The following is a 25,079-nucleotide window of genomic DNA, read 5'->3' on the forward strand; positions in this document are numbered from 1 at the left end:
GGAGTGACTTGAGAAACTGCAAGTTTAACCCAGTGCCTGCAGTGGCACACTGGGTTAAACCCTTGTGCCAGCAGGACTGCTGACTGACAGGTCGGCGGTTCAAATCCAGGGAAAGCAGGTGAGCTCCCTCTGTCAGCTCCAGCTCCCTATGTGGAGACACGAGAGAAGCCTCCCACAGGATGGTAAAACATCAAACATACTGGCGTTCCCTGGCCAACGTCCTTGCAGACAGTCAATTCTCTCACACCAGAAGTGACTTGCAGTTTCTCAAGTTGCTCCTGACACGAAAAAAACCCCACCATTATGTATGCTAACTATAAGGAAAGTTCCATTCACCATCTAAGTTTGAGATGCCTTTTTCAGTGAAAAAATTAGATTAGGTACATGAGATAACAGGCTACTGCCAATAAAATCCCATAAAATGCTCACCTTAGGGTTGCCATAACTTTCTGACAGTAAGAGCGGTTCAAGAGTGGAATGTGTTGTCTTGGAGTGTGATGGAATCCCAATCTTTGGAGGTTTTTAATTAGAGGCTGGATGGTCCTCTGTCAGGAATGCTTTGATTATGTATTCCTGCATAGTCATGGGTTCGACTGGATTTTTTTTTCTCATGTCAGGAGCAACTTGAGTTCGACTGGATGACTTGTGGTCTTTTCCAACTCTATACTTCTTTGATTCTATGAAATACAATATAGAAATACATTTAGAAGGTAATAGAGTTCTTACTTTAAGACAATATATTTGACGTATTACAAGGCTTCCTTGTTTCTTGGGACTTAGAGACTTCATCCTCTGTTTAATATACTGTCTATCATTTGTTCCAAATATGTTAAATTTTTAAAAACAACATAAGTGACTGGTCATTTTCAAATAAATGTTCATTTGCAAATCTCTTGGCACATTTCCTGATTAAATTGTTGGTAGTGTATGAAGTTACTCTTTAGAAATGCAAAGCAGTCCAATAGTTGCATCCATAACCTCTCACTGACATATTGTGTCTTATACTCCAAGTTACATTTTTCAGTCTATCTAGGCAACCCTTTAAAAGTCTTCATATGCAGCAAAATCTAAGATGGCATTTCTGGGATTTCCAGTTAGGAAAATCTACAACTTTTAAAACAAGCAGATTATTTCACTATGTTTATGATCATCTTTAAAAGAGGAACTTGTTGCTGTCTCCCATCTGGTGAACATGAAAAGTGATGACTGCAATAGTTGTTGTGATGCAAGAATTGGCATTTGTATTTACATAATGTGACTTTGACTGACTCTTATTTCTGCCTTGTATCCTCCAGCCCATAATAAATATTAATATCCTAGACTCTAGATATAGGAGACCCATTTTTCATCTGTAATATAGAAAAGTGAACCACATCCTGAATCATGAGGAATGGAAGAGAATACTTATGAATAAAAATTAAGTGAAGAAAATGGAATTGTACCTAGTTCAATGTGGTCTGCTATAAAACAATAAATATAAAGCAAAATTTTAAAGCCTCTGAGATTGCAAAAGAAAAATTGTAAAATTGTAAAACATCTTTCTGTCTCAAAACAGCAATTTGCAATCCGGATTTCAGCAAGAAGGCCCAATAATTCCTCAAAAGGACCTGGGAAACATGACAGCATTTTAGGGAGAAAATAGTATAAAGGTATGGTCTCCAAATGAGGAAAAAGAAATGATTTATTTATATAAAATAATTCAAAAGATTATGTCAAGAAAGCGACAAATGCTGCTATAGAATAACGGCTGAAATTGTCAGATATTGCAAGGTTCCACTGCTGTAAGGAAAGAGTGCAAAGAGTGATATAAAAGGAAAGAGAGAAGGAAATGATATTAGTGCATTGATGACTCTGAGTGTATCTACATTGCAGAATTAATGCAGTTTGGCATCACTTGAACTGCCATGGCTCAGTGCTATGGAACCATAAGAGCTATAGTTTTCAAGGGCTTTAGCCTTCTCTGCCAAAGAGTGCTGGTACTTCACCAAATTACAAATCCCATTATCCCATTAAATACAGCCTTTTCAAACCCCCTTGCCACTTGGAAAGGAATTTTACCTCAATATTCTGTCTTAACAGTGGTCTATTATCTTTAGTACTGGTTATGCATTCAGAAAATAATTTCCCCCCAGAATGATCCATGGTTTTATGCGATTTATGCATTTAAAAGCTTTACTATAATATATAAATCACCGATGGATTTTCTTTTGAAATTCTTTCATATGCTCTATTATCCAACATGTGCATGCACTATGTTCCCCTGTGCCTCTTTCTTTCTTGAACTCAGCTTGGACATTCCTATGGTAAAAGTTTTTGCTGCAGAACAGTTCTCTGCACATTTACCTGGCAGTACATCCCATGGTACTTATTGGGATCTACCGCTAAGTACATACAATGATTATTGGAAACAGAGCATTGCTCTGTGGAATAGGAATGCTCTAAAACATTCTCCTTATGATCAATCTCCAGACGTTTCTGGGTTTTTTTTCTTGTGACGCGGAACAACCCTTGTATGCACAGAGGTTTAGTAATTCAAAAAGACTTAAACTATAAGGTATGTGCAAATCTAAAAATCAAGTAAGTGGAGGAGGAAAACAAATTTAAACCATGGATGTATCTCAACAATGTTGATACTGTTGTAGGGAGAATCGAAATATGGGGAGAATCCATGTATCTGTGTTAGAGAGATTGAGAGAACATCTGTGACAAATATCTGGATTCAAAGAAAATCTCTTCAAGGAAAGTTCTTAAGTGTCAGGAATATCCTCTTCCCCTGCTTTTCATAAGGTGTTTATTCCTTTTGATCATGCAAATAAGATATTTGGAGGCACAAAGTATAGTATAATTTATCCAAAGGTAGGATAGCCTGCAGATGTTTGCCTTTATCTGAGCCTACTGGAAAGTGCTGGGAACGATCCCTTCTGTCCTCCTCAGCCTCCCTGAATTAATTTCATGAAAATTATTTTTGCATTTTTGCTATTGAAGTAAGCCAAAGAGGAAGGGCGAAAATAAAGAGAGGTGTGAGTTAAAGAGAAAAATTGGGACGTTTTTCATAACAGCTGAGGAAATAGGACAGTGAGGATCAACCTAAACTGTCTCAGTTAAACGGGGACAGTTAAAAGGTACAGGAAAGGTACTGAATTTCTTCCTTCAGAAGAAGGCCCTGGAAAAGATTCAGAATGCTTTAAAAAAAAAAAAAGCACAGTGCGAGTGTGAAGCCCCTAGAGCAGACTTCTTGCTCTTTCTATTTTCCCAATTATATGTTTTCTGAACCATCCACAGTTCAATGATCCTGAAAAATATGAACAGCATAAGACCTAACCACAGAATCAGATAGATCTTGGTGGGAGAAAAATCAATAACCGAGTGAAAAGACATAACAAGGGGGGATGATCTTAAAAGTAGGTTGAGTTATAAGTCTTCAGTCATAAGGCTTTGCTATTTATATAACGCAATAAGGCAATTTGATCACTAACGGCACAATCCATATCTATTCTGAAGAGAGACCTATTGAGTTCAATGAAGCTTACTCCCTGGTAATTCTGTGATTGGATTGAAAGTGAGTCACAAGACAAGCCAAAAAACAGCTTCAACAGCTATCGCTGTCTGAAAAATAGATCACCAGGAAATTTCAAGACAGCTTAGGAAATGGATTTTGGGGGAGTGATCATGCTGATAAACAGTGGAAGGCAATCTGGCCAAAGAAGCTGCATCAGTTTGTATAAACTGCAATGAGAAAATGCATTTAGAACTAATACACATTTGGCACCAAATGCTGGAACAATTAAATTATACCTTGCCAACCTCTTCCAAACTGCTGGTCAGGTTTCAGATTGGAAGTGCTTTACTTGGCTTGTGGTGGATATATGAATATATACAGGAATTATGGGATGACATTTTCTCCTGGATATCACAAACCACAACAGACAAGCCTATAGCCAAGGGGATAGTTTAGGGGTTAAAACCACCCCTGAATTTTTCAGGTCAAAAAGAAAAACCTGGTTTACTCATGAATTTTAACTGGTTAACCAAATCCCCACACCAAGTATATGAGAAGCAAAAATTAGAGTCCCTCCAGAACTGCAAGCACTATCTCAACCACATTTTCATTATCCACACTATCATTACCTATCTTTTCTACCAATTTACATTGCAGTGGCAGCAATAGCTGACATAATGGAAGCGGCCATAGTGGAAGTTGCCAAAATGTGGTAGCCAGCAGGCAAGGCCTAAGGCAGAGCGGGGCACGAGGTGGTGGTTGTATTTGACCTGGATTGTAGGTGAAAACTGAGGAAACTGTGGAAACTGAGGTGTCTCCCACTGGTTCATCCAACCGAAGCCCTGCCAATGGAACAGGAGAAAAGAGAAGAAGCTGTGTCATTGTTAGACCTTGAACTTTATATGAACAAGACTGTTTCTGATGACCAAGTGAAAGCTCAATGAGTGCAAATCCACAGACTCCATTGCCAGGATATGTATTTCCTGTGGATACGGAGAGGCATCTAAGATTTCAACCCAAATGGTTCAGCAGATTTCCCTGGTTAGCCCACTCATTGCATGTACAAAGTGATCTCTGAAAGTACTGTATGGTGGTTGGAAGAAAATTTGGGGATAAAGGTGATCATCAAAAGCTTGGTGCATTGGTTGCTAAATCATTTGTGAGTTGGAAGAATGCAATAGAAGCCTTCAATAGGCACCAAAAAAACAGAGTACCATCAGAACAACTTGTGCATGGCTGAAAACTTCTTGCTAATTCACAGTTGAAAACGTCTTGATGTAACCCATCATCAAGATAAAGGAAATAAGAAGAAAGCAGAAGAAAACAGAAGGAAACTTCTGCCTGTTGTGGAAACTATTGTCCTTTGTGGCTGGCAAGAACTGATTTAAAGAGGGAGCAATGATTCAGGATCTATTACCAGTGAAGAACCTTTGCATAATGATGGTAATTTCAGGGTCTTGTTGAGATCTGTGCCAGATCAAGAGACACTGACCTGAAATGTCATCTCAGAGAAAAAAAGTTTCAACTCCTACTGAATGTTTTTTCTGGCTATGGGCCTGACACCAGATAATACACGTGACTAAGCTAGATAGCAAGAAGTGTACCTTTGGTGCCCCCATCAGTCAGCTTACAGGTTTCTTTATTATTATTTTTATAGTGCTTACAGTTATTATGGCCTTTGTTTGTGCTTGCACAGCTTGTTTTGTTCCCTGAAATTACAGTCATATTCTGTAGATTTTTGTCAAGAAGAAATTATATTGGACGAGTAATTGAAAAGCAGTCATACTTTAAAGATATCTACCATTTTTTCTCTGAAGGGTGAGTAATAATTCAGTGCAGATTTTACACTCAGTAAATAATAAAGGCACTTTCCAATTACACAATTACAATTTTCAGTCTACTTTAGCTGCCATGGCAGTATCCTTTGGAAATTTGGGGATTTTAGTACAAAGCTTTCTGGCTGTGAGGTCTAAAGTGCCAATCCAGGATCCCATGGGAAATAGTTATGACAGTTGAAGTGGAATTACAGTGTTATAATTCTGTTATGTGGATGAATGTAACCCAGCTAGGTTCAACACTCTTTCAGCTTCTCTGCCCTTGAACCGATGCCATAGCATCTCAATGCCCTACCCTTGAATAGGGGCTATGGCACCCAGGGCCGGCCGGAGATAATTTTTAATGGGAAGCGGGGGTGCTGAAAAGCGCCCCCGCCACCGGCCCCGCCTCCCGCGCCCTGGCCCCGCCTCCCACGCTGCGTGGGAGGCGGGGCCATGGCGATTAGTGAGGGGGCGGGGCCACAGTTGGCCCCGCCCCCGCCCAGCGTGCCCTGGCCCCGCCTCCCACGCTGCGTGGGAGGCGGGGCCAGGGCACGCTGGGCGGGGGGGCGGGGCCAGAGTTGGCCCCGCCTCCCACGCTACTCCCACTCGCCCGTCTGGCCTTCCTAGCAGGCCAGAAAGCAGCGGAGGTCCCTCCAGGCCGCGATTGCGGCCTGGAGGGACCTCCGCTGCTTTCTGGCCTGGTAGGAAAGGCCAGACGGGCGAGCGGGAGTAGCGGAGGCGGAGCCAGCTCTGACGCCGCTCCCCCCCCCCGCCCAGCGTGCCTTGGCCCCGCCTCCCACGCTGCGTGGGAGGCAGGGCCAAGGCACGCTGGGCGGGGGGGGGAGCGGCGTCAGAGCTGGCTCCGCCTCCCACGCTACTCCCGCTCGCCCGTCTGGCCTTCCTAGAAGGCCAGAAAGCAGCGGAGGTCCCTCCAGGCCGCGATTGCGGCCTGGAGGGACCTCCGCTGCTTTCTGGCCTGGTAGGAAAGGCCAGACGGGCGAGCGGGAGTAGCGGAGGCGGAGCCAGCTCTGACGCCGCTCCCCCCCCCGCCCAGCGTGCCTTGGCCCCGCCTCCCGAGGCAGGGCCAAGGCACGCTGGGCGGGGGGGAGCGGCGTCAGAGCTGGCTCCGCCTCCGCTACTCCCGCTCGCCCGTCTGGCCTTTCCTACCAGGCCAGAAAGCAGCGGAGGTCCCTCCAGGCCGCAATCGCGGCCTGGAGGGACCTCCGCTGCTTTCTGGCCTTCTAGGAAGGCCAGACGGGCGAGCGGGAGTAGCGTGGGAGGCGGAGCCAGCTCTGACGCCGCTCCCCCCCCCGCCCAGCGTGCCTTGGCCCTGCCTCCCACGCAGCGTGGGAGGCGGGGCCAAGGCACGCTGGGCGGGGGGGGGGAGCGGCGTCAGAGCTGGCCCCGCCTCCCACGCTACTCCCGCTCGCCCGTCTGGCCTTTTCAAGCAGGCCAGACGGGCCAGGGCGCACTGGGCGGGAGGCGGGGCACCGTCAGGGCGGTGCCCCGCCTCCCGCCCAGCCTGACGGCGCCCCCCCGGGCCTGCGCCCGAGGCGGCGGCGTCAGCTGCCGCATGAGTGGGGCCGGCCCTGATGGCACCTCAATACTGATCCTTCTCCCCATTTCTGTTCACATAGAAAAACATTTCTTATGTAAAGGTTTTGATACAATTTTGTTACAATATTCAGAAGTCTTTTCCTCTATTGTGTTGTGATTGCACAATAGAGGAAAGGAAAAAATAACCAATATATGTGAATGAATCATTTTCAGAAGATTTTAGAAAGTCCCAAGGGTGAAGAACTAATATAGCATAATACACATATCAAAAAGACACTTAAATATACAACATTTACTTTAATTCATGCTCTCCATAGCAGTATCCAATGATTCTCCATTCCTATTTTTTGAAGTTATAATAACTAGGAAAAGCTAGAATTGAATTCTGACCATTTCATGGCTGTAATTCAGGCTGGATCTACACTACCATATAATGCAGTTTCAGAATACAGATTAACTGCATTGAACTGGATTATATGAGCCGTTCGGCTATCATATTACCTAACAAAGGTATCACCACACTATGGACTGAGATTTAATTTATGGTCAAACGTGTGTAATAGAGAAGAAAGTCATGTATTTTTGCCTGGTTTGAATGAAATGTTTAAAGATTAATTTCTGAATTACAGTTCTTTCCCCCCTTGAATTTCCAATACTTTGATGTATCTTGTATTTAGCCTTTCACAGTGAGAAAAAATAGCTGTTTCATAAGAATGATTGCATCATAACGCAAAAACACAAAAGGAAAACTCCGTGCCTCTTCAAATGCTGTCTTCTCTTTTGCTTTTTTATTTTTTAGAAAAATCAAAGTGTATGAAGATGTCACGCCTCAAACAGACTCTACTAACTTTCATTAGTAAGTGATTGCCTCAAAGTAAGAAATGCATTTGGGGACAATTACATGATTTTCTATAGTAGAGCTGAGAATGGTTGATGTCTCTTAGAAGATGGGAAAGGATCCAGCTGCTGAGACAGCACACCATAGCGGCAAACCATTGCAAAGGCATTTAGTATTAACTCAAAAGACAGTTTTAAGCCTCCTCACTTGCCAGAAGGAATTTGCCATGAGAAAGATATATTTTAAGATCTTGATACTGAATTTTTCATGATCTGCCACTTGCGGTTGATCTTCACTTTAGTCTATCATTCATCTGTTCCATAAAAACACCAGCTGTAAGGTCTGCTTATTTTGATTAATTTTTCTTCTTCTTTTGTATTGAGGCAGAACTCTAAATAGTGCAAGAAATCTAATCTCAACTGCAGTAGCATGCCATCTCAACAACTCCATATCCTATCAATCTATATATTTAGCTCAGTTTGACTTCTTTTTGCCACCCATCAGGTGTTTCTCTTTCTATGGAGTAGAAAGACAATTTCCCAACTGATATTTTGATATGGAGATTAGAGAATACTTTTTGGACTACAAGGTAATAATTCTCCAACCAGAATAGACACTGAGCATGCTGGCAAGGAAAGTTTTGGTAGCTATAGTCCAAAATGTAATCTTTGTAAGTTCTGGAAGACATTGCATGTCTTGCCATCTTATTCAGAATGTCTCAGTTGAGATAATTGCGTTTTACAGGGTGTGACTGCCCTGTAACACACTACATTCAATTGGCCACAACTCTATTATTACAGCTTTAAATTGAGTTGATCAATTGTTAATAAATGTAATTCCTGACTCTCTGACCTACACCATCCCCCCAAAGTAATGAGAAAATGGAGCAAACACATAGCAACACAAATTCTCACAAGTAAATTCAAGCAAATTAAGGTTGATGGACGAGATGGTATTCAGAACGACAATTGCCTCTCTGAGCTCCAAGAGGGCCTTAAATACCCCAGGGCCTGACCCAGATGAAAACTGAAGTCTTCACTCAGGTCATTTCCACCAGCCAATCTAATTAAGCCATGTTGGGATGGAAGCCTACGGCAACGCTTTCACCCCAATTGTGGGCAGGGCCTCCACTGGATATCACACAATGTTGTGTGGTAGTTGGTGTCTGTCCCCATCCCCTAGATGGGGTGAAAGTGTCCTAGGATGCTAAGATCACCTCATCTGATGAGGAGTTAGTTCATAGTTAGAAGCTAGGCTGCCTTCAGAAGCGAACATTTTCTGTTCATGCTAACTGGCACTTTCTCTTATCTCAGTATCTTGCATTCCAAGATGCTTTTGCCATGTTGTCCCATACAAGCTTTTCTAACAATGAAAAGATAATATTCCACCACTTGGTGAAAGCAATGAAAAATCCCAGCAGTCTACTCTCAGTTACGCACAGAGTGAGAGTTATGTCATTTTACTTGGTAATCATTTTTGTCAGATCCCATTCATAAGACTATAGCATGCTGCTCATGGTGCGTTCACTCAAAGTGGCACTAGCAGGAAAAAAAGGTAGGAAGAGAGGGAGTGATCTGTATGGTAACTAATCTTACTCTGTCTGCAAATCTAGCCAAAGAGGAGAAGGAACAAAGAAGAGGGATTGGAAATGCCTTCTCTTATTAAAAGATAAAAGAGTTGAACCATTTTAGTACTATTAGAGAATTTCTGGCTATAGCATCCCTATCTTGAATCACTGCTGATTGCAATCTCTAATAGCAGAACCTGCCCTTCTAGACTGAAATCTCTATTAGGATGCCATCCCTTTTTATCTAGGAGAGCAGATGCCAAAAGGAGTTTCAGAATTCTGCTTCTGCCACTTACTGTTTGGATTGTTTGTTATGACACCCCCATATAATACGGCCCCTTCCAAGAAAAAAATAGTACAACTGTTATCGAGACCGCGATTTAGCAGGGATCTGCCCTGTGAGGGAGATCCAATCCGTCTCCCAGAAGAGGGAACGAACCTTGGCGAGCCCACCGTAAAGTAGGAAATGAACCGGATTATAATTTACCTGAGACCGAAAGGAAAAGCTCTGCCAAGTTGAAGGAAAAACCGTCAAAGTGTTTATTAAAGCGATTCAGCTGAATGGACATCGAGCAGCGATAGATCGACATGCAAGATGTAACGATACATTGGAAATAAAGCCATTTTATACATTTTTCAAGTTTGAAGTCTATTTGAACTTCCCGCCCCGTCCCTTCGCTCATCTGGCTGCTGATAGGTCGAGAGTGTCACACTAGGCGGGAGCTAGGATTCCCGCTCTGCGTCTCAGTCAATGAGGGACAACCTTCGCCTCTGTCGGGGCCAATCAGGTTGGGGAAGGCGGGAATCAGCTAGACAATGGGTTCTGGTGAATGAATCATTGGAGTTATCTTATGCAAAAGCGACCACCTGAGGCTAGCGCCTTCCAAGATAATCTTAAGATTATTGCTGTTTTTGAATAGGGTCATTTGGGATGTCCGGGGTCCTTTACGCACATACACAGTTCATGAATACCTTGAGGTATGGTGGAGATGTCAGTTTATATTGACACTATGGGATTACGGAGACAGGACCAGTGGGGAGTCTTCATTTTGGCTCCCCAGGGGTCCAGGATGGGATTGTGGTCAACGTTACCATATGAGATCTTATCACCCGTGGGGCTGCTCCGATCTGAGTGACTCAATCTCTCGCTATGGGCCATGCAGATGCAACATAGATTAAATCTTTATGGTGAAGGTCAGCTAGAGTTCAGACTGTGCCTTCCTTGATTAAAATATACTAGGGGATATAGAAAATCATATCTTATCAATTTCCACCCAAAATTGCCGAAAAATATACTGAATATTAGTGTTTATAGCTTATTTTCCTTTCCTGCGCTAATAGCGCACGGCGGGAGGCGATTTAGGCAAGGAACGCAGGTTTGACAATCAGCTGATGATCGGAGAAGAAATGGTAAAAAATGATCTCTGTTGGTTGTCTTTTAAAGGTTAGGCGATTTTAGACATAAATATGAATTAGGGTGATTCTTGGTGCGAAATTGAGTGAGTTCTGAGTGGAAGTATAGGCTGGGGGGGGGGGGGGTAAACAATCTGGCGATATCGCGGGTTTCCTGAGGACCGGGAGGAGATTCAGATTCCCTCCGGTTTTAAAGTGAAGGAAGAAACCCAGGTTTTTTCTGTAATATATTATATATAAAAGGGAAATATGTGGGTTTGGGGGTCTTCCAGGGAACCCATAGACCAAGTTACCTTTGGTTAAACAGTTAATAAAGAATTAATTCCAATATTTCATAAACATATAAGCATGCAATTCATGGAAAGTTCATAAGCAGTTCAGGCAATAGGAGGTTCATGAAAATAACAAAGTGAAGGGATTCTGGTTGATTTCTTTTCTTGGTAGCCCGGCGATTCACAGAACTGAAGACAAGGATATGAATGAGAAGTCCGGTCATTCATAATAATGTAGATGAAGGAATGAATGAAAGAAGTCCGTCCGGGAGTTCTTGTCATTGCAAGGATCGCAGCTGGTCCTTGAAGAAACTATATTTCTCTCTCTCTCTGGGAGGGTGGCAGTCCACCACCAGCAGCCTTGGAGAGAAGCCCAGGGTCCCTGGAAACAGCCCGCCAGCCGTGAGAGCCGAGAAGCGGCTGTTGCGGAGAAAGAGGCAAACGGAACCGGCTTTTTTTGACAGTCAGCTGATTTGGAGCTTCAAACTGGACCCATTCGGGCGCTGTTGGTGGTGCCGGAACCAGGAGCCTCAAAGAGTGTTAAATATAAGAGATAGGCATGCTTGGAGTATTTTTGATGAAGTTATGGTCCAATTTGTTCCGTTCCAATGGCAAGGAGAACGTGGCGAGGTTAATGGAGGAAGGAGGGGGGGGTTTCATGCAAGGGAGTCAAAAAGGATACAAAAAAACCACTGGAGAGGATTTCAAGTTAAAAGGAAAGGATACTTTTTATTTAAGGATTAGTTACAATGTTAGGGCTGGGGAAAGCAATGAAAAGAATTTAATAATAATAATTTGTTGCGGTCTGAACGTTCTCCCACTTTGCAGGCGATCCGGATTTGTGGAACCCCTCGCTGCAGGTCAGATGAATTTAAAAGCGGGGGTCTCAGCTATCACAACAAACATAAACTCGTTATCTACCCCTTCTTCTTCTACCTGCTAGTTGGAGTACACCAGAAGGTAGCTCACTTCCAAAAGTACTTAGGGCCCAGAATCTCTGAACTAACTTTGAGTAAGGACAAGGGACAAAGGTGTTCAAAGCACCTTTTGACACAAACCAGGCCAGGATTGTAAATGGTGGGAGACATCAACTTCATAGATAACTTTTGCAGTTTTTCTCTGTTTCTTATCTTTTGTTCCTTGTAAACTTGAAAGTAAACTAGGGGCCGGGCTGTGGCGCAGCTGTTGAGCAGCTGCCTTAAATCACTCTGACCATGAGGTCATGAGTTCGAGGCCAGCCCGTGGCGGGGTGAGCACCCGTCAATTAAAAATAAAAAATAGCCCCTGCTCGTTGCTGACCTAGCAACCCGAAAGATAGTTGCATCTATCAAGTAGGAGATAAGGTACCACTTATAAAAAGTGGGGAGGCAAGATTAACTAATTTACGACCTGGTATGAGGAAGTGCCGTCAGTGTGGATGATGAAGCAGCTGCTCCCCCCTGTGGCCAGAATCGAACATCCCCTCAGAAGAAGGTTAACTTGCCTCTGCGTGTCTCTCTCTGTCTCTGTTTGATGTGTTTATGGGCATTGAATGTTTGCCCTATGTGTGTTATAATGTGATCCGCCCTGAGTCCCCTTCGGGGTGAGAAGGGCGGAATATAAATACTGTAAATAAATAAATAAATAAAATAAACTACTGCTATTCAGAAGGTCTTGTCTTTCTCAGTGGGTTTGAGCCAGAAACCTGGTTGTGACTCAAGGGTTGCATTTTGTTTTATGATTTGTCAGTGGAAGATAAATATAGGCTTGATTGCAAGTCTCATTCTTGAGGCACGCATCTCAAAGTCTTGCTGTTGAATGGAAAATATTCTCAACTGAGGTTATAGAACCCCTTTAATATGAGTCTCACGCTTGAATAAAGGCAGGACAGATAGTTTATTAATCATTTGTAGGACAGATTGTTTATTAATTAATGGTCTAGTTAGACTATTCATTAATTATCTGGTTAGATCCCTAGCTGTGTCCTTGGCATTAGACAGCATTCCAGCCCCTTCGCTTAATGGCTGGGCATATCCTATAAATGTCTGCAGAAAGTTAGAAAGTAATTTTTAAGGATGTCACAATGAAGCTGTTTCAAACAGAGCACTGACAGATGAATCTCTGAAAACTGAGAGTATCATCTGACCACTGCTTAATTATAGATGATCTCAGCATGTCATTATCTCCATTTTACATAACATGCTGTTATAGCTTTTGAATGCAAATGTTTCATTACAAAGTATATTAATCTATCCTAAGTAAATCTAAGTCTATAAAATAGCTTGTGGAAAATGCCTCAAGGCATGTAGCCGGGGGGGGGGGGGGGTCACACCCCCCCCCCCCGAAATTCTCAGGATGGTCTGCGAGAAGGCCTTACTGGTATTATTTATCATTTATTTATTTATTTTATTTACAGCATTTATATTCCGCCCTTCTCACCCCAAGGGGACTCAGGGCGGATCACATTACACATATAGGCAAACATTCAATGCCTTTTAACATAGAACAAAGACAAACAAACATAGGCTCCGAGCGGGGCTCGAACTCATGACCTCCTGGTCAGAGTGATTCATTGCAGTTAATTGTAGTTGGCTTGCTCTCCCACCTGCGCCACAGCCATATGAATAAACTGTTAAGTTTATTCATATCATGATCAGCCTCCCACCCCACCCCCCCACCCCGAATCAAAATCCTGGCTATGAGTCAAGTGCATTGTGTCTTAAGCCATTTGGATATCACTTGAAGCCTTTTTCTCTTCTTCTCTAAAAAGCATTTCTTCTTCCTCACCCCTTCTTTACTATTAAATCGATAACTCTGTGGCAAAGCAATCTACTAAAAACAAGACTTGTCTTTAACTTACCTTGCTTTTGTAACTAGTGTAACATGAAGCTTCAAGATGTAGAAATCAACCTATCCTCCTACTCCCCTGAAAAAGATTTAACCTAAAAAAAAGGAAACAAGGTTCAAGAGTTCATTATACATAGACTAACCCTGAAGCATGGTTGATCCCATTATCTCTTAGTTCTCCATTATTGTCTTTACCAAAGCAATAGATTCACAACACATCCACCATCCTTTATACTGCATGACAGTTAAGTCTAGAGCAGTGGCAGTAACAGCACTGTATAAGTCACTTTGTATCTCCACATACGTGTTGTGAAACAAAGTTCAGAAGTGTTGCTACTTAATATACTTTATTCAGGACTGAACAGCAATAACTGCGTGGCACTGAGGATTCAGGAACCTGGGAATGTTAAAAAAGAAAAAGGAATGTTCTCTTTCTCTTCTAGACCTTTCCTCTAATTGCTACTATATGTATGTTGAACTATCAAGGTATCTCCCTTCTAACTTCTGCTGGAAAATTGTCACCAGAATCCTTGCAAACTGCCTTCTACCTATTTCAGAAGACATTCTCCCAGAATCCCAGAGCTCTTTCCACCCCTTCAGAGGAACAATGAATATGATTTGCATTGCACAACAGCTCCAAGAAAAATGCAGGGAACAAAATCAACCTCTGTACATAGCATTCATTGACCTTGCAAGGGCATTTAACGGTGAATCACATCTCTGGACCATCCTCCAAAAAAACAAAACAAAAAAACAAAAAAAAAAAACAACAACACACAAACAAAAACAGATACTCTGACAAATTCATGTAAATCCATGATGGCAACGGTATTGGACAACAATGGCTCCCCAAAAGATGAATTTAAGGTGGCATCAGGTGAGTGAATGATGACTAGCTACGATTTTGCCCCATAACTGGCTAAGTCCATCACATGAATGTTTATAGATAGAAAGGCAGCTACCATATGTGTTCTAGTGTTAGGTCAACTACTGTGATTTTAAAGCACTGATTAGCATAAATAATGTCTGTGACTTCTTTCTGTTGTCGCTGAAATGTCGTTTTCAGTACAGACTTTTTTTTTTTGCAGTGTGTTAAAGCGCTGAGCTGCTGAACTTGCAGACTGAAAGGTCCCAGGTTCAAATCCCGGGAGTGGAATGAGCGACCGCTGCTAGCCCCAGCTCCTGCCAACCTAGCAGTTTGAAAACATGCAAATGTTAGTAGATAAATAGGTACCGCTCCAGCGGGAAGGTAACGGCGGTCCATGCAGTCATGCCAGCCACATGACCTTGGAGGTGTCTACAGACAACGCCGGCTCTTCGGCTTAGAAATGGAGATGAGCACCAACCCCCAGAGTCAGTCACGACTGAACGTCAGGGGAAACCTTACCTATGTCTTGAACTGCAGATAGTTTTCAAAAACTGATCAGGTTTTGAGGATTTTCTTGCTACAGGAGGAAAATTGTAAAAATCACTTATGTTTTTGTCAAGAATGAAATTACCAAAGAATTACATCCCAAGGCATTTACATCCTTAAGAAAATGGTCATGAAAAGTAACTTTTCCAGGTTTTGGAGAAATGCCCGGGCCGGGGGGGGGGGGGGGGGAAGAAAGGGGGGAGGTAGAAACTGAAAGTCAGAAAGAACTCTTTGTTTGGAATTCAAAATGTAGGGTGGGATAATTTATTTTTGTCTGTAACGTTGAACCCATCTACGCTGCCATATAATACAGCAAACTGCATTAAACGGTCAGTGTAGACTCATATAATACGGTCAAAGGGGTGTTTGGCACATTCAGAAAATATTCTTTTTTGCCCTAAACTCTTATCTTTGCTATAACCCTGATTAATAATGTAGACTTTGGCCTTTTACACATAATATGCTGTGAAATCAATTTTAAAGCACCCCTATGAACATTTCCTGTGTAAATTACTACAACAACTTGCCTTTGCAAAGCCAGTATTTTGCCCCCTTCCTTTAAATCTTTTTATTAACTGCATTAATTATGTCGTAAGGTGCTTCCTTACCTACCACCAACGAATCCATTGCCACTGCACTATAAATAGTTCAATGTCATTAAGAAGAGCTAAGAGAAATTGAATTTTGTTCTCACATGCAGATGGCCCTACAACCCAGAAGACTGCAGAGCCTTTCACCTACACTTAGTTTTTTCCTTGCCTTTTAAAGTGCTTACACTGAAATTTTCTGCTCATATCATTAAACTGCTTGTTGCGGCTTTTCCAGCCAATATACGCTCATGAAGCCCAGAAGATAGTTGGCTGTTAGCTACCTTTTAACTAAAATAGGTATCTTCCCTCCCTCCCTCCCTCCCTCCCTCCCTCCCTCCCTCCCTCCCTCCCTTTTAATACAAAGGACATTGCTCTTCCCTTATTCATTGTATCTTTGATGAAAGTGATAAAACATGACAAGGGCCCGAGCATGGCAAAACTAGACCATGTTTCAACTTACAATGCTTGCAAGATTACTGATGAACAGGTTCACTGTCCCAGCATTGTGTAATCAAGTAGATATGAATACACATGTGCATGGTCCTTATCTCTTTTGGGAGAGTCATGATAAGCTCAGTCCACAGATGTCACATTCAACTCCACGAGCGTTTCCATCAGCGCTGCCTCTGAAAAATCCTGCAAATCTCTTGGGAAGACAGGTGGACAAATGTCAGCATGCTGGAAGAAGCAAAGACCACCAGCATTGAAGCGATGCTCCTACACCATCAACTCCGCTGGACTGGCCACATTGTCCGAATGCCTGATCACCGTCTCCCAAAGCAGCTACTCTACTCCGAACTCAAGAACGGAAAACAGAATGTTGGTGGGCAGGAAAAGAAATTTAAAGATGGGCTTAAAGCCAACCTTAAAAACTGTGGCATAGACACTGAGATCTGGGAAGCCCTGGCCCTTGAGCGCTCTAATTGGAGGTCAGCTGTGACCAGCAGTGCTGCGGAGTTCGAAGAGGCACGAATGGAGGGCTTAAGGGAGAAATGTGCCAAGAGGAAGGCACGTCAAGCCAACCCTGACCGAGACCGCCTTCCACCTGGAAACCGATGTCCTCACTGCGGGAGAACATGTAGATCAAGAATAAGTCTCTTCAGCCACCTACAGACACACCCCCAAGACACCAGAAACGGAGGACCATCATCTTCGGCCTACAAAGGATTGCCTAAGTATAAAGATAAGCTCCATGATAACCTCCAAAATAAATCTATCACGCATTATGGTTAAATTATTTAATTGATATGATTTGATTAGACAACGTGTGATATCTCTTCACTGTTTTAGTCACATCTTACTTCACTATTAATTTATTATTTTATTGCACTTATATATCACTTTTCTCACCCCTAGGGGGACTCAAAGTGGTTCCCAACATAATCAATGGCAAAATTCAATGCCTTACATGTATAAAACAACACATATCAAAACAACAACAATAGATTAAGACCATTAAAATTATAAAACTGTAAAACAACAGTCACACATATTACATAAAACATTTAGGCCTTGCAGAATCCCGATGATATCTTTAACTACTTCCAAATTTCCATATTTATGTCATTCACCGAATCCCTTATTAAATAACCAGGTTTTAAGTTGTTTTCTAAAAGCTAGGAGGGAGGGGGCCAATCTGATCTCCCTGGGGAAGGAGTTCCACAGCCAAAGGGCCACCACCGAGAAGACCCTGTCCCTCGTCCCCACCAAGCGCACCTACGAAAGCAGTGGGACAGAGAGCAGGGCCTCCCCGGTATATCTTAGTGATCTAGCTGGCTCATAGGGAGAGATGTGTTTGCACAGGTAAGCTGGACTGGAACTATTTAGGGATTTATAGGCCAAAGCTAGCACTTTGAATGAATGCCACCTCATTTATCCTAAATTTTTATTACCTGAGTAAAACATTGTGTTCCATTCCTATCCACTTTAGCTCACTTACCCTGAATATTCATCAAATTTTCCCAGAAAAAACCCCAAAACATATGAGATGGCGGACCAGAAGGTGTAAAATGGCTTGAGGAGGGTTGCATGCTGCCTCCAGGCTAAACTTTGTCCAGTCTTGTCATTTCAATTAGTCACACTTAGATGAACAAAAAACAAAACAACAATGTAAGCATTACACCAATACTAATATTTCTGAACAGCAGTTTAGATAATGGATGGGCTATTTCTTTCTGCCTTTTTCCAATTGGAATTTAATGCTCCATGGGAATAGTTTAACTGGGCATTCAACTAAACTTTGCTGAGTATCTGATTTCTGGTGATATATTTCTAATCTAACACTCTTTGCCAAATGCCCTTTAGTGGAACTGAATGAGCTTTCTCTAGCTGACAACTCTCTTTATTGTTATTATCATCACAGTAGGCCAAATTTTCAATTTAGTCAATTTTTATATAGACAGTTGAAATGAATTGCCAAATATTTGAGCGTATAGGCCAGGTTCTGCAGTTCAGTACACTACACCAAGACTGACTTATTACTCTAGTCTTAGCAATGAGTCCAGAAAAGCATCACTAGTATATATGGGAGGAGAATATAGCCAACACAGCCCACTTGCCATGTATATTGAATAAAGTCAAAGCCTAAGCTTATTGGAAATTATAATGAACTTGGCTTCAAATGAAGAGAAGTCCATACGGGACTGAATTAATCTATTAGGTAGGTTTCTCTATTTGCCTTTTATCCTGTTCTGTTTGTTTTCTGAAGTGCTGGTATATCATCAAACCAACTACCGCATCACACTGAGAGGGGAAAGAATGGGTGACCATCCCTTTAAGAGTAGAGAATCACCCCTCTTATATCATTAGCAGTCCCTTTCATGTTCTGCCTTCCCATCACACTTGCACATGGAAGCTTAAGAGCTAGCAACACATTCATCTTACATTCATCACAAGATCAGTATTATTTTTTTTGTTTTTAATCAGGAGAAACAACAATATCCAAAACCCAAGAGATCCCTTGCCCTGCCTAAAGCCCCTAACATTAAAGGGGACTGATATCAGTTAAAAACCACTGCTTTCCATGTGATCCTATGATTCTGCATCAAAGCCCATAGGATACAAGAGACAGTGATCCAGATTGAAACCATTGCGTTCCATGGGATCCTATGGTTCTGCATCAAAGCCCATAGGATACAAGAGACAGTGATCCAGATTAAAACCATTGCTGTCCATGGGATTCTATAGTTCTGCATCAAAGCCCATAGAATACAAGAGATAGTGATCCAGGTTAAAACCATGGCTGACAGTTGGGCAATGAAACAGGACGAGAAACTGTGATGGTTCCCATCACACCTGTTTTTCAGTTGTAAACAGGGGAGTACAATGTGATAAGAGGTAGGAGCTTGGAACACAATTGCTGTTCAGAGTTCCCTCCTTTCAGGACATTTCAGCCTCTTTTCAACCCTGGAATATGTGATGAACTCAGTGCCTCTCCATGTTTGAAAAGAGGCTGAAGTGTCCTATCAGGGGAAATTTTTCAATGTGATGAGGTTGATTGCTGGAGTTCCCTCCTTTCAGGACACTTCTGCCGCTTTCAGCCATAGAGGGCTATGCATGAAAGTCAGTAGTAGTTTAAATCATGTGATGAGCTCAGTGCTTCTCCATGCTTGAAAAGAGGCTGAAGTGTTCTATGATTGGGAAACTTTTCAATATGATAAGGTGGCAAACTCTGTCATAATGGCTGGGACTGTTCTCTTTTCTGGCCTCTCTGTGTTTCTCCTGAAGCTTTGTACTGATCAGCCTCTGTGTTAATTGTGTTGGAGATGTACGGTATGTATGTAAGTAAGTAAGTAAGTAAAAGTTTATTTGTATACCGCCCTCTCTCCCGAAAGGGACTCAGGGCGGTTTCCAATATAAAATCAGCATAAAACATTGTACAATAAAACACTGAAAACACTATAACTATCAGAAGTGACTATCAGAAGTACTGTGTTTCCCCGAAAATAAGACAGTGCCTTATATTAATTTTTGCTCCCAAAGATGCTCTAGGTCTTATTTTCAGGGGATGTCTTACTTTTCCATGAAGAAGAATTCACATTTATCGATGAACAAAAAAATGAACATTTATTATATCCTGTACAGTAGTTGTCATCACAAACTAGCATAACCAGATAAACTGTGAATCCTATCAAGAATTTATTGTTACTACCATTATTTCCATGTACAACAATCTATGGTATGTACATTTACCAAACCTGCATGTTCTGGTGTTCTGTTCGGCGGGCATGCTTCCAAACAAAAACTTTGCTAGGTCTTACTTTTGGGGGAGGCCTTATATTTAGCAATTCAGCAAAACCTCTACTAGGTCTTATTTTCTGGGGATGTCTTATTTTAGGGGAAACAGGGTAACTATCAGAAGTGATTGCAGTCTTATCAGATGTAACTATCAGAAGTGATTGCAGTCTTCTGTTCTTCCATTTCAATTGGAATTGTTCAGGGGTACTCTTTCCTATCTGCTTATCTTTGATTTTCTAACTCTTTTTCTTCCAGCTGTGGCTTCTCTTCACCCTCTAATCCCCCTCCCCTCTATTTTCTTTCTGTTTTCTTTACTCTTTCTTCTGTTGCCAAGGAAGAAATATGCTCTGTCCTGAGAGAAGCACACAGAATATGCTTTTCAACCTCAATGTGATGAGATTGTAGGTGAGCTCTTGCAATGTTGCAAGATGTTGCTACAAGTGGCAGCCCTTTGCAATATCATTCAAAATGCTCCATTAAGCATCAGCCACAGCTACACATTTATATAAGAAACAAATGAGGAATAACTATCGTTTTTAAAGTCTTCAGTCTCTTTAACCATCTCTGGGGTTGTCATAGAGCCCTTCAGTTCTTTCTGTTCTGACTCCATGAGGAATAAACATACAGTTTTCCAGGCTGTACTCTCCTGGGGATTGGAGAAGAGGGGTTGGGTTCTGGTGAGCCCAGCTGCTATTAAATTGCTTATCTCTCTGCCCAATCCCAAGTTATGATTCCTACGATTGTTCTTTACGCACAAAACATGGACAAGTTATTTTTGGACTATAATTCTCAAAATCATCCATCCAGTGTGACTATGCTGGATGGGAGATTCAGTGCATTGTAGTCTAAAAAGTAACTTTGCCATGATCATGTTCTGTCCTCCACAACCTCAGTATCCATTTTATCTTAAGGAGAGAACGAATATCTGCTCACAGATTAAATGCGATGTGGCAGCTAGGAAAGCCAATGCGATTCTAGGCTGCATCAATAGCAGTATAGTGTCTAGATCAGTGGTTCTCAGCTTGGGGTCCCCAGATGTTTTTGGCCTACAACTCCCAGAAATCCCAGCCAGTTTACCTGCTGTTAGGATTTCTGGGAGTTGAAAGCCAAAAACATCTGGGGACCCCAGGTTGAGAACCACTGGTCTAGATTGAGGGAAATCATAGTCCCATTCCATTCTGCTTTGGTCAGACCTCACCTGGAATCTTGCTTCCAGTTTTGGGCACCACAATTCAAGAATAATATTGGCAAGCTGGAACATGTCCATAGAAGGACGACCAAAATGGTAAAAGTTCTGGAAGCCAACCCCAATGGGGAACAGCTGAGTTAGTTACGTTTAGCTTGGAGAAAAGAAGACTGAGAGGGGACATGACAGGGGGTAAGCTTGTTTTCTATTGTTCTGAAGACTAGGACATAGGGCAATGGATTCAAATTGCAAGAAAATAGATTTCACATAAACATTAGGAAGAACTTCCTGTGTCTATGATTATATGATGTTATGAAAAGTAAAAAAAAAATCAGGGGACAAAGCTCCATGTGCTACTACATAAACTAGCTGGCCATCTGTTAGAATGTGGAGTCTGGTCTCCTGATTTTTTTTTTTTGTTCATTGTGTCTTGCCCGCTCAGTTTGTACCTCAGCTTCCATCCCAGCAAGCAGCACTCCAGGGTGTCTTCCTTCTTTAGCAGTACAACACATCTCTATCCCAGCCGTTTTTCAACCAACACCATCTGGAACTTCATTAAGCTGAAGGAGCCCCCAAATTGTTTAGAACATATAACGAGAAGAAAGAGGGAACTGATAACAAAAATATTGCTGGATATGAATATGCATTTCAGAAAAGGTGGGAGATGAACTTTTAGATAATCCATTGTTTAGATATATAACTAGAAAAATAAGCTTATTTCATAGTAATGTTAATGTGACTTTCCAGTGTGATGAAGAGTCTAAAATAAAAAAGCATTTCTTTTTTCTTTTATTAAAAAACAATACAATTTCCTGTACTGTAGACTTGTTTGTTTGATTCTGCCTCTAGTTACCTGATTTGGATGCACCAATGTTTTTGAAAAATCAATACTCAATTGCAGCCTGGACTAAGATAACTGGGTTGTAGTGTCACTGTTTGATGCTGGCATGTTGCCTCTTAAAGCTACACAGTGACTAAGGAGCAAGACACATTCATCTTAGGCTGGATCTATACTGCCTTATATCTCATGATCTGATTCCAGATTATCTGCTTATCCCAGATTATCTGGCAGCGTAGATTCAGATAACCCAGTAAAGCAGATAATCTGGGATCAGGTCCTGAGATACTGTGTAGGGCAGTGTAGATCCAGCCTCAAGGGGACTAAATTCTGGGTTGAAATGAGCTTGCTGTAAATCACTTGAAGCTTGTGGCCCTGGTTTAAAGTAAGTGATCATAAAGACAGTAGATGTACAAGTATAAAATAGAAAGTGTTTTTCCCTTGCTCCTTCTTGCTCCCCAAATCAAAGGAAAGCTGGACTCGTAGTTCTGGTTTTGTCACTGCTAGAGGCTTATTCGCAGTTACCAATGTGCTGAGGCCCTCAAACAACCCCTTGCAATACTTGCTCAATTAATTAGCAAGAGAGGTTGCTCCTGGCACACAAATCCAGGATCTTCAGTTATAAAAGTAAGAGCTGTGTCATTGATCTGCAGGGAGTTGTCTATTAACTTTGGCCAGCAAGCTCTCTATTATCCACTAACCCAGATTTTGTAAAATCCATTTCCTTTTGCACTCTTCAGAGAAAGTACTCAGTACTGAAAAGAGAGCCAGGCATGTGTTTTAGGGACAGAAAGCCATTAGAAGTACAGACGACTAGAGAGAGTATAGAAGCCTGCAGTACGTATTATCTCTTTTTTAGTGCACGTCTGAAAATAGACATGCTTTAAAAAATCTCCATGGTATCATTGTATAGAACTAATATAACTTGGCAAGAAAACCAAGTAACTGCATAGTTCTACAAGAGTGATCCATGGATCAATGGAAAGCCACAGGGTAATCATGGAGATCCTAGGAGACTCAGTAAGCCATATGGTTTTTCAGGTTGTCTTCCTTCCTTTCATGCATCCACAAAATTTCATTATAAGAATCTCCATGTATATCAGGCACCTTATCACAATTTTCTCAAAGGAACGATTATGGGGAAATGCCAGTAGGCAGCAAATGAGAAAGGCTTGAGGGAAGAGGAATCTGAAAAAACATATAATGAGGATCATAATGCAAACAGACTCATAATGGGAAAGCTTTCTCTCTGGTGGGAAAAAGTTCAAGAGAGCCCTGCAGTAACCGGCTTGAAAGCCTTTGAGCATTTATTACTTATTGTCAGACATAGTTGGTAGTTGAGTATTTTAGAGTATATGAATTAATTAACAAAGGCAATATGATAAAGTAAGATTCTCATAACATCAATAAGAATGTATTGCCAGCATATGCAAAGAAGGAAAGATTACAGTTGCTATTTCAGTTATTCATTATGCTTTGACTAACTGAAATAAGGTCTCTAGAGGATCCTTTTTGAGGTACCACATCCCATCTTACCACATAAACCAATATTTTAAATAGAGAAGATGATATGTTACAGTAATATTCATTTTTGTCAGAAATATTTACTCTCTGTTGTAGCTAAATAAAATGATATTGCCTGTGTTTGGTGAAACTTAAGGTTCATATACACTGTAGAATGAATACAATTTGGCATTACTTTAACTTCCATGGCTCGATGTTATGGAATATGGGAGTTATAGTTTGGTGATGTCATGAATACTTAAAATAACTTAAAATGTTTTTTTATTCCATTTTCAGTGAGACAGCGTATATCAGGCACTTTACAAAGAAAGAAGGTAGACATACAGACTATATAGCTACATTGGCTATACTAACAAAGGGGATATTCCACTTCAATCAGCATTCACATACATACATTCATGTATACACTGCCATTTCTTCTTTCTACTCCTGGAGAAGAGACCCAGCATGGGCCAGATTGCATTCCTCACAAATCTGCCATTCTGCTGGTACACTACCTTTCACTGCTCCCTGGAGAAAGAGGCGGGTGTGCAGACCCTGTGTTCCTACAGACTGCCACACTTTTGGAAAGTAAGACAATCTCTTGTATAGCATTTCTGCTGTTGCTGAAGTTGTAAACTTGTTGTCCAGTTAAAACATGCTGATTTTACCAGTTCTGGACAGAAGTTGTCTTTCCTTCTTAACATAAGGAACCATTGTTTGACTTCTTTAACTGAAAGAGTTATTGTCTTTGACTATGTAAACCTATTGTTTTCAACCACAGTTCACTAGGTTGGTAATGTCAGCAGTTCTCATCAGCAACTTTTTATCACAGTTCAGCAGTTCATGAATTCTTCATCTCCTTTGTTTTTTAATCATCTTGGGATGGTATCTTCAGTCTTTGCCATCCCGATCATATACCAATCATACAATTTAATTCAATCCATATATCACAGTTATCACAGTGAGGCCACACCACTCATTGGCAGAGAAGGCTAAAGAGCTTGTAAAACTCCAGTTCCCAGGATTCCATAGCATTGAGCCATGCAAGTTAAAGTAGTGTCAAACTGCATTAGTTCTACCATGTCGATACACTCTGAGTTGCTCTTCTCCAGTTTCAGCTTACCATCACAGATCCTTTTCTCACAGGGTTGCTTTGACGACACATGAGGAGGATTATTTTAAGGGTACATATTCCATTCTGGGTATAAAAAAATATTAGTTTTAATAGAAATGTAGTTATCTGATTTTCAGGTTTAAAGTACTTCCAAGGTAATCACATTTCCAAGATAGTCCACAATGGATCCAGACAACCCACTGTTTGATGAAGAAAGAAAGCTTAAAGTGCTGCCTTTTGTCAGGAAATATGAGCAGATTAACATTTCTGCCTTACGTACTTTCCCTTTCTCTCCAAGTGGGGAGCACAGCTCTAGGAGCTTGTCAGAGAAAATGTTGAGGTCACCTGCTGAAGCTCCATGGAAGCTCAGTTTATTTATTTATTTCTCAAGTGCCATTCTTACTTC

The 25,079-nt window shown here is 41.7% G+C and overlaps 1 long non-coding RNA gene across 1 annotated transcript in view; it reads right to left on the bottom strand.

The window, feature by feature from the left end:
* The window catches only part of LOC134299302 (uncharacterized), a 28,869-nt gene extending 14,165 nt beyond the window's left edge, over positions 1-14,704 (bottom strand). Inside the window, exons 1-2 of the long non-coding RNA XR_010006487.1 lie at positions 13,803-14,704; positions 430-677 (exon numbers count right to left, since the gene is read on the bottom strand). This is a non-coding gene — a long non-coding RNA (uncharacterized LOC134299302). The remainder of the gene's footprint in view (positions 1-429; positions 678-13,802) is intronic.
* Positions 14,705-25,079: the final 10,375 nt, after the last annotated feature.

This window comes from Anolis carolinensis, chromosome 1, assembly GCF_035594765.1.
Source record: "Anolis carolinensis isolate JA03-04 chromosome 1, rAnoCar3.1.pri, whole genome shotgun sequence".
Classification (NCBI taxonomy): Eukaryota; Metazoa; Chordata; class Lepidosauria; order Squamata; family Dactyloidae; genus Anolis; species Anolis carolinensis.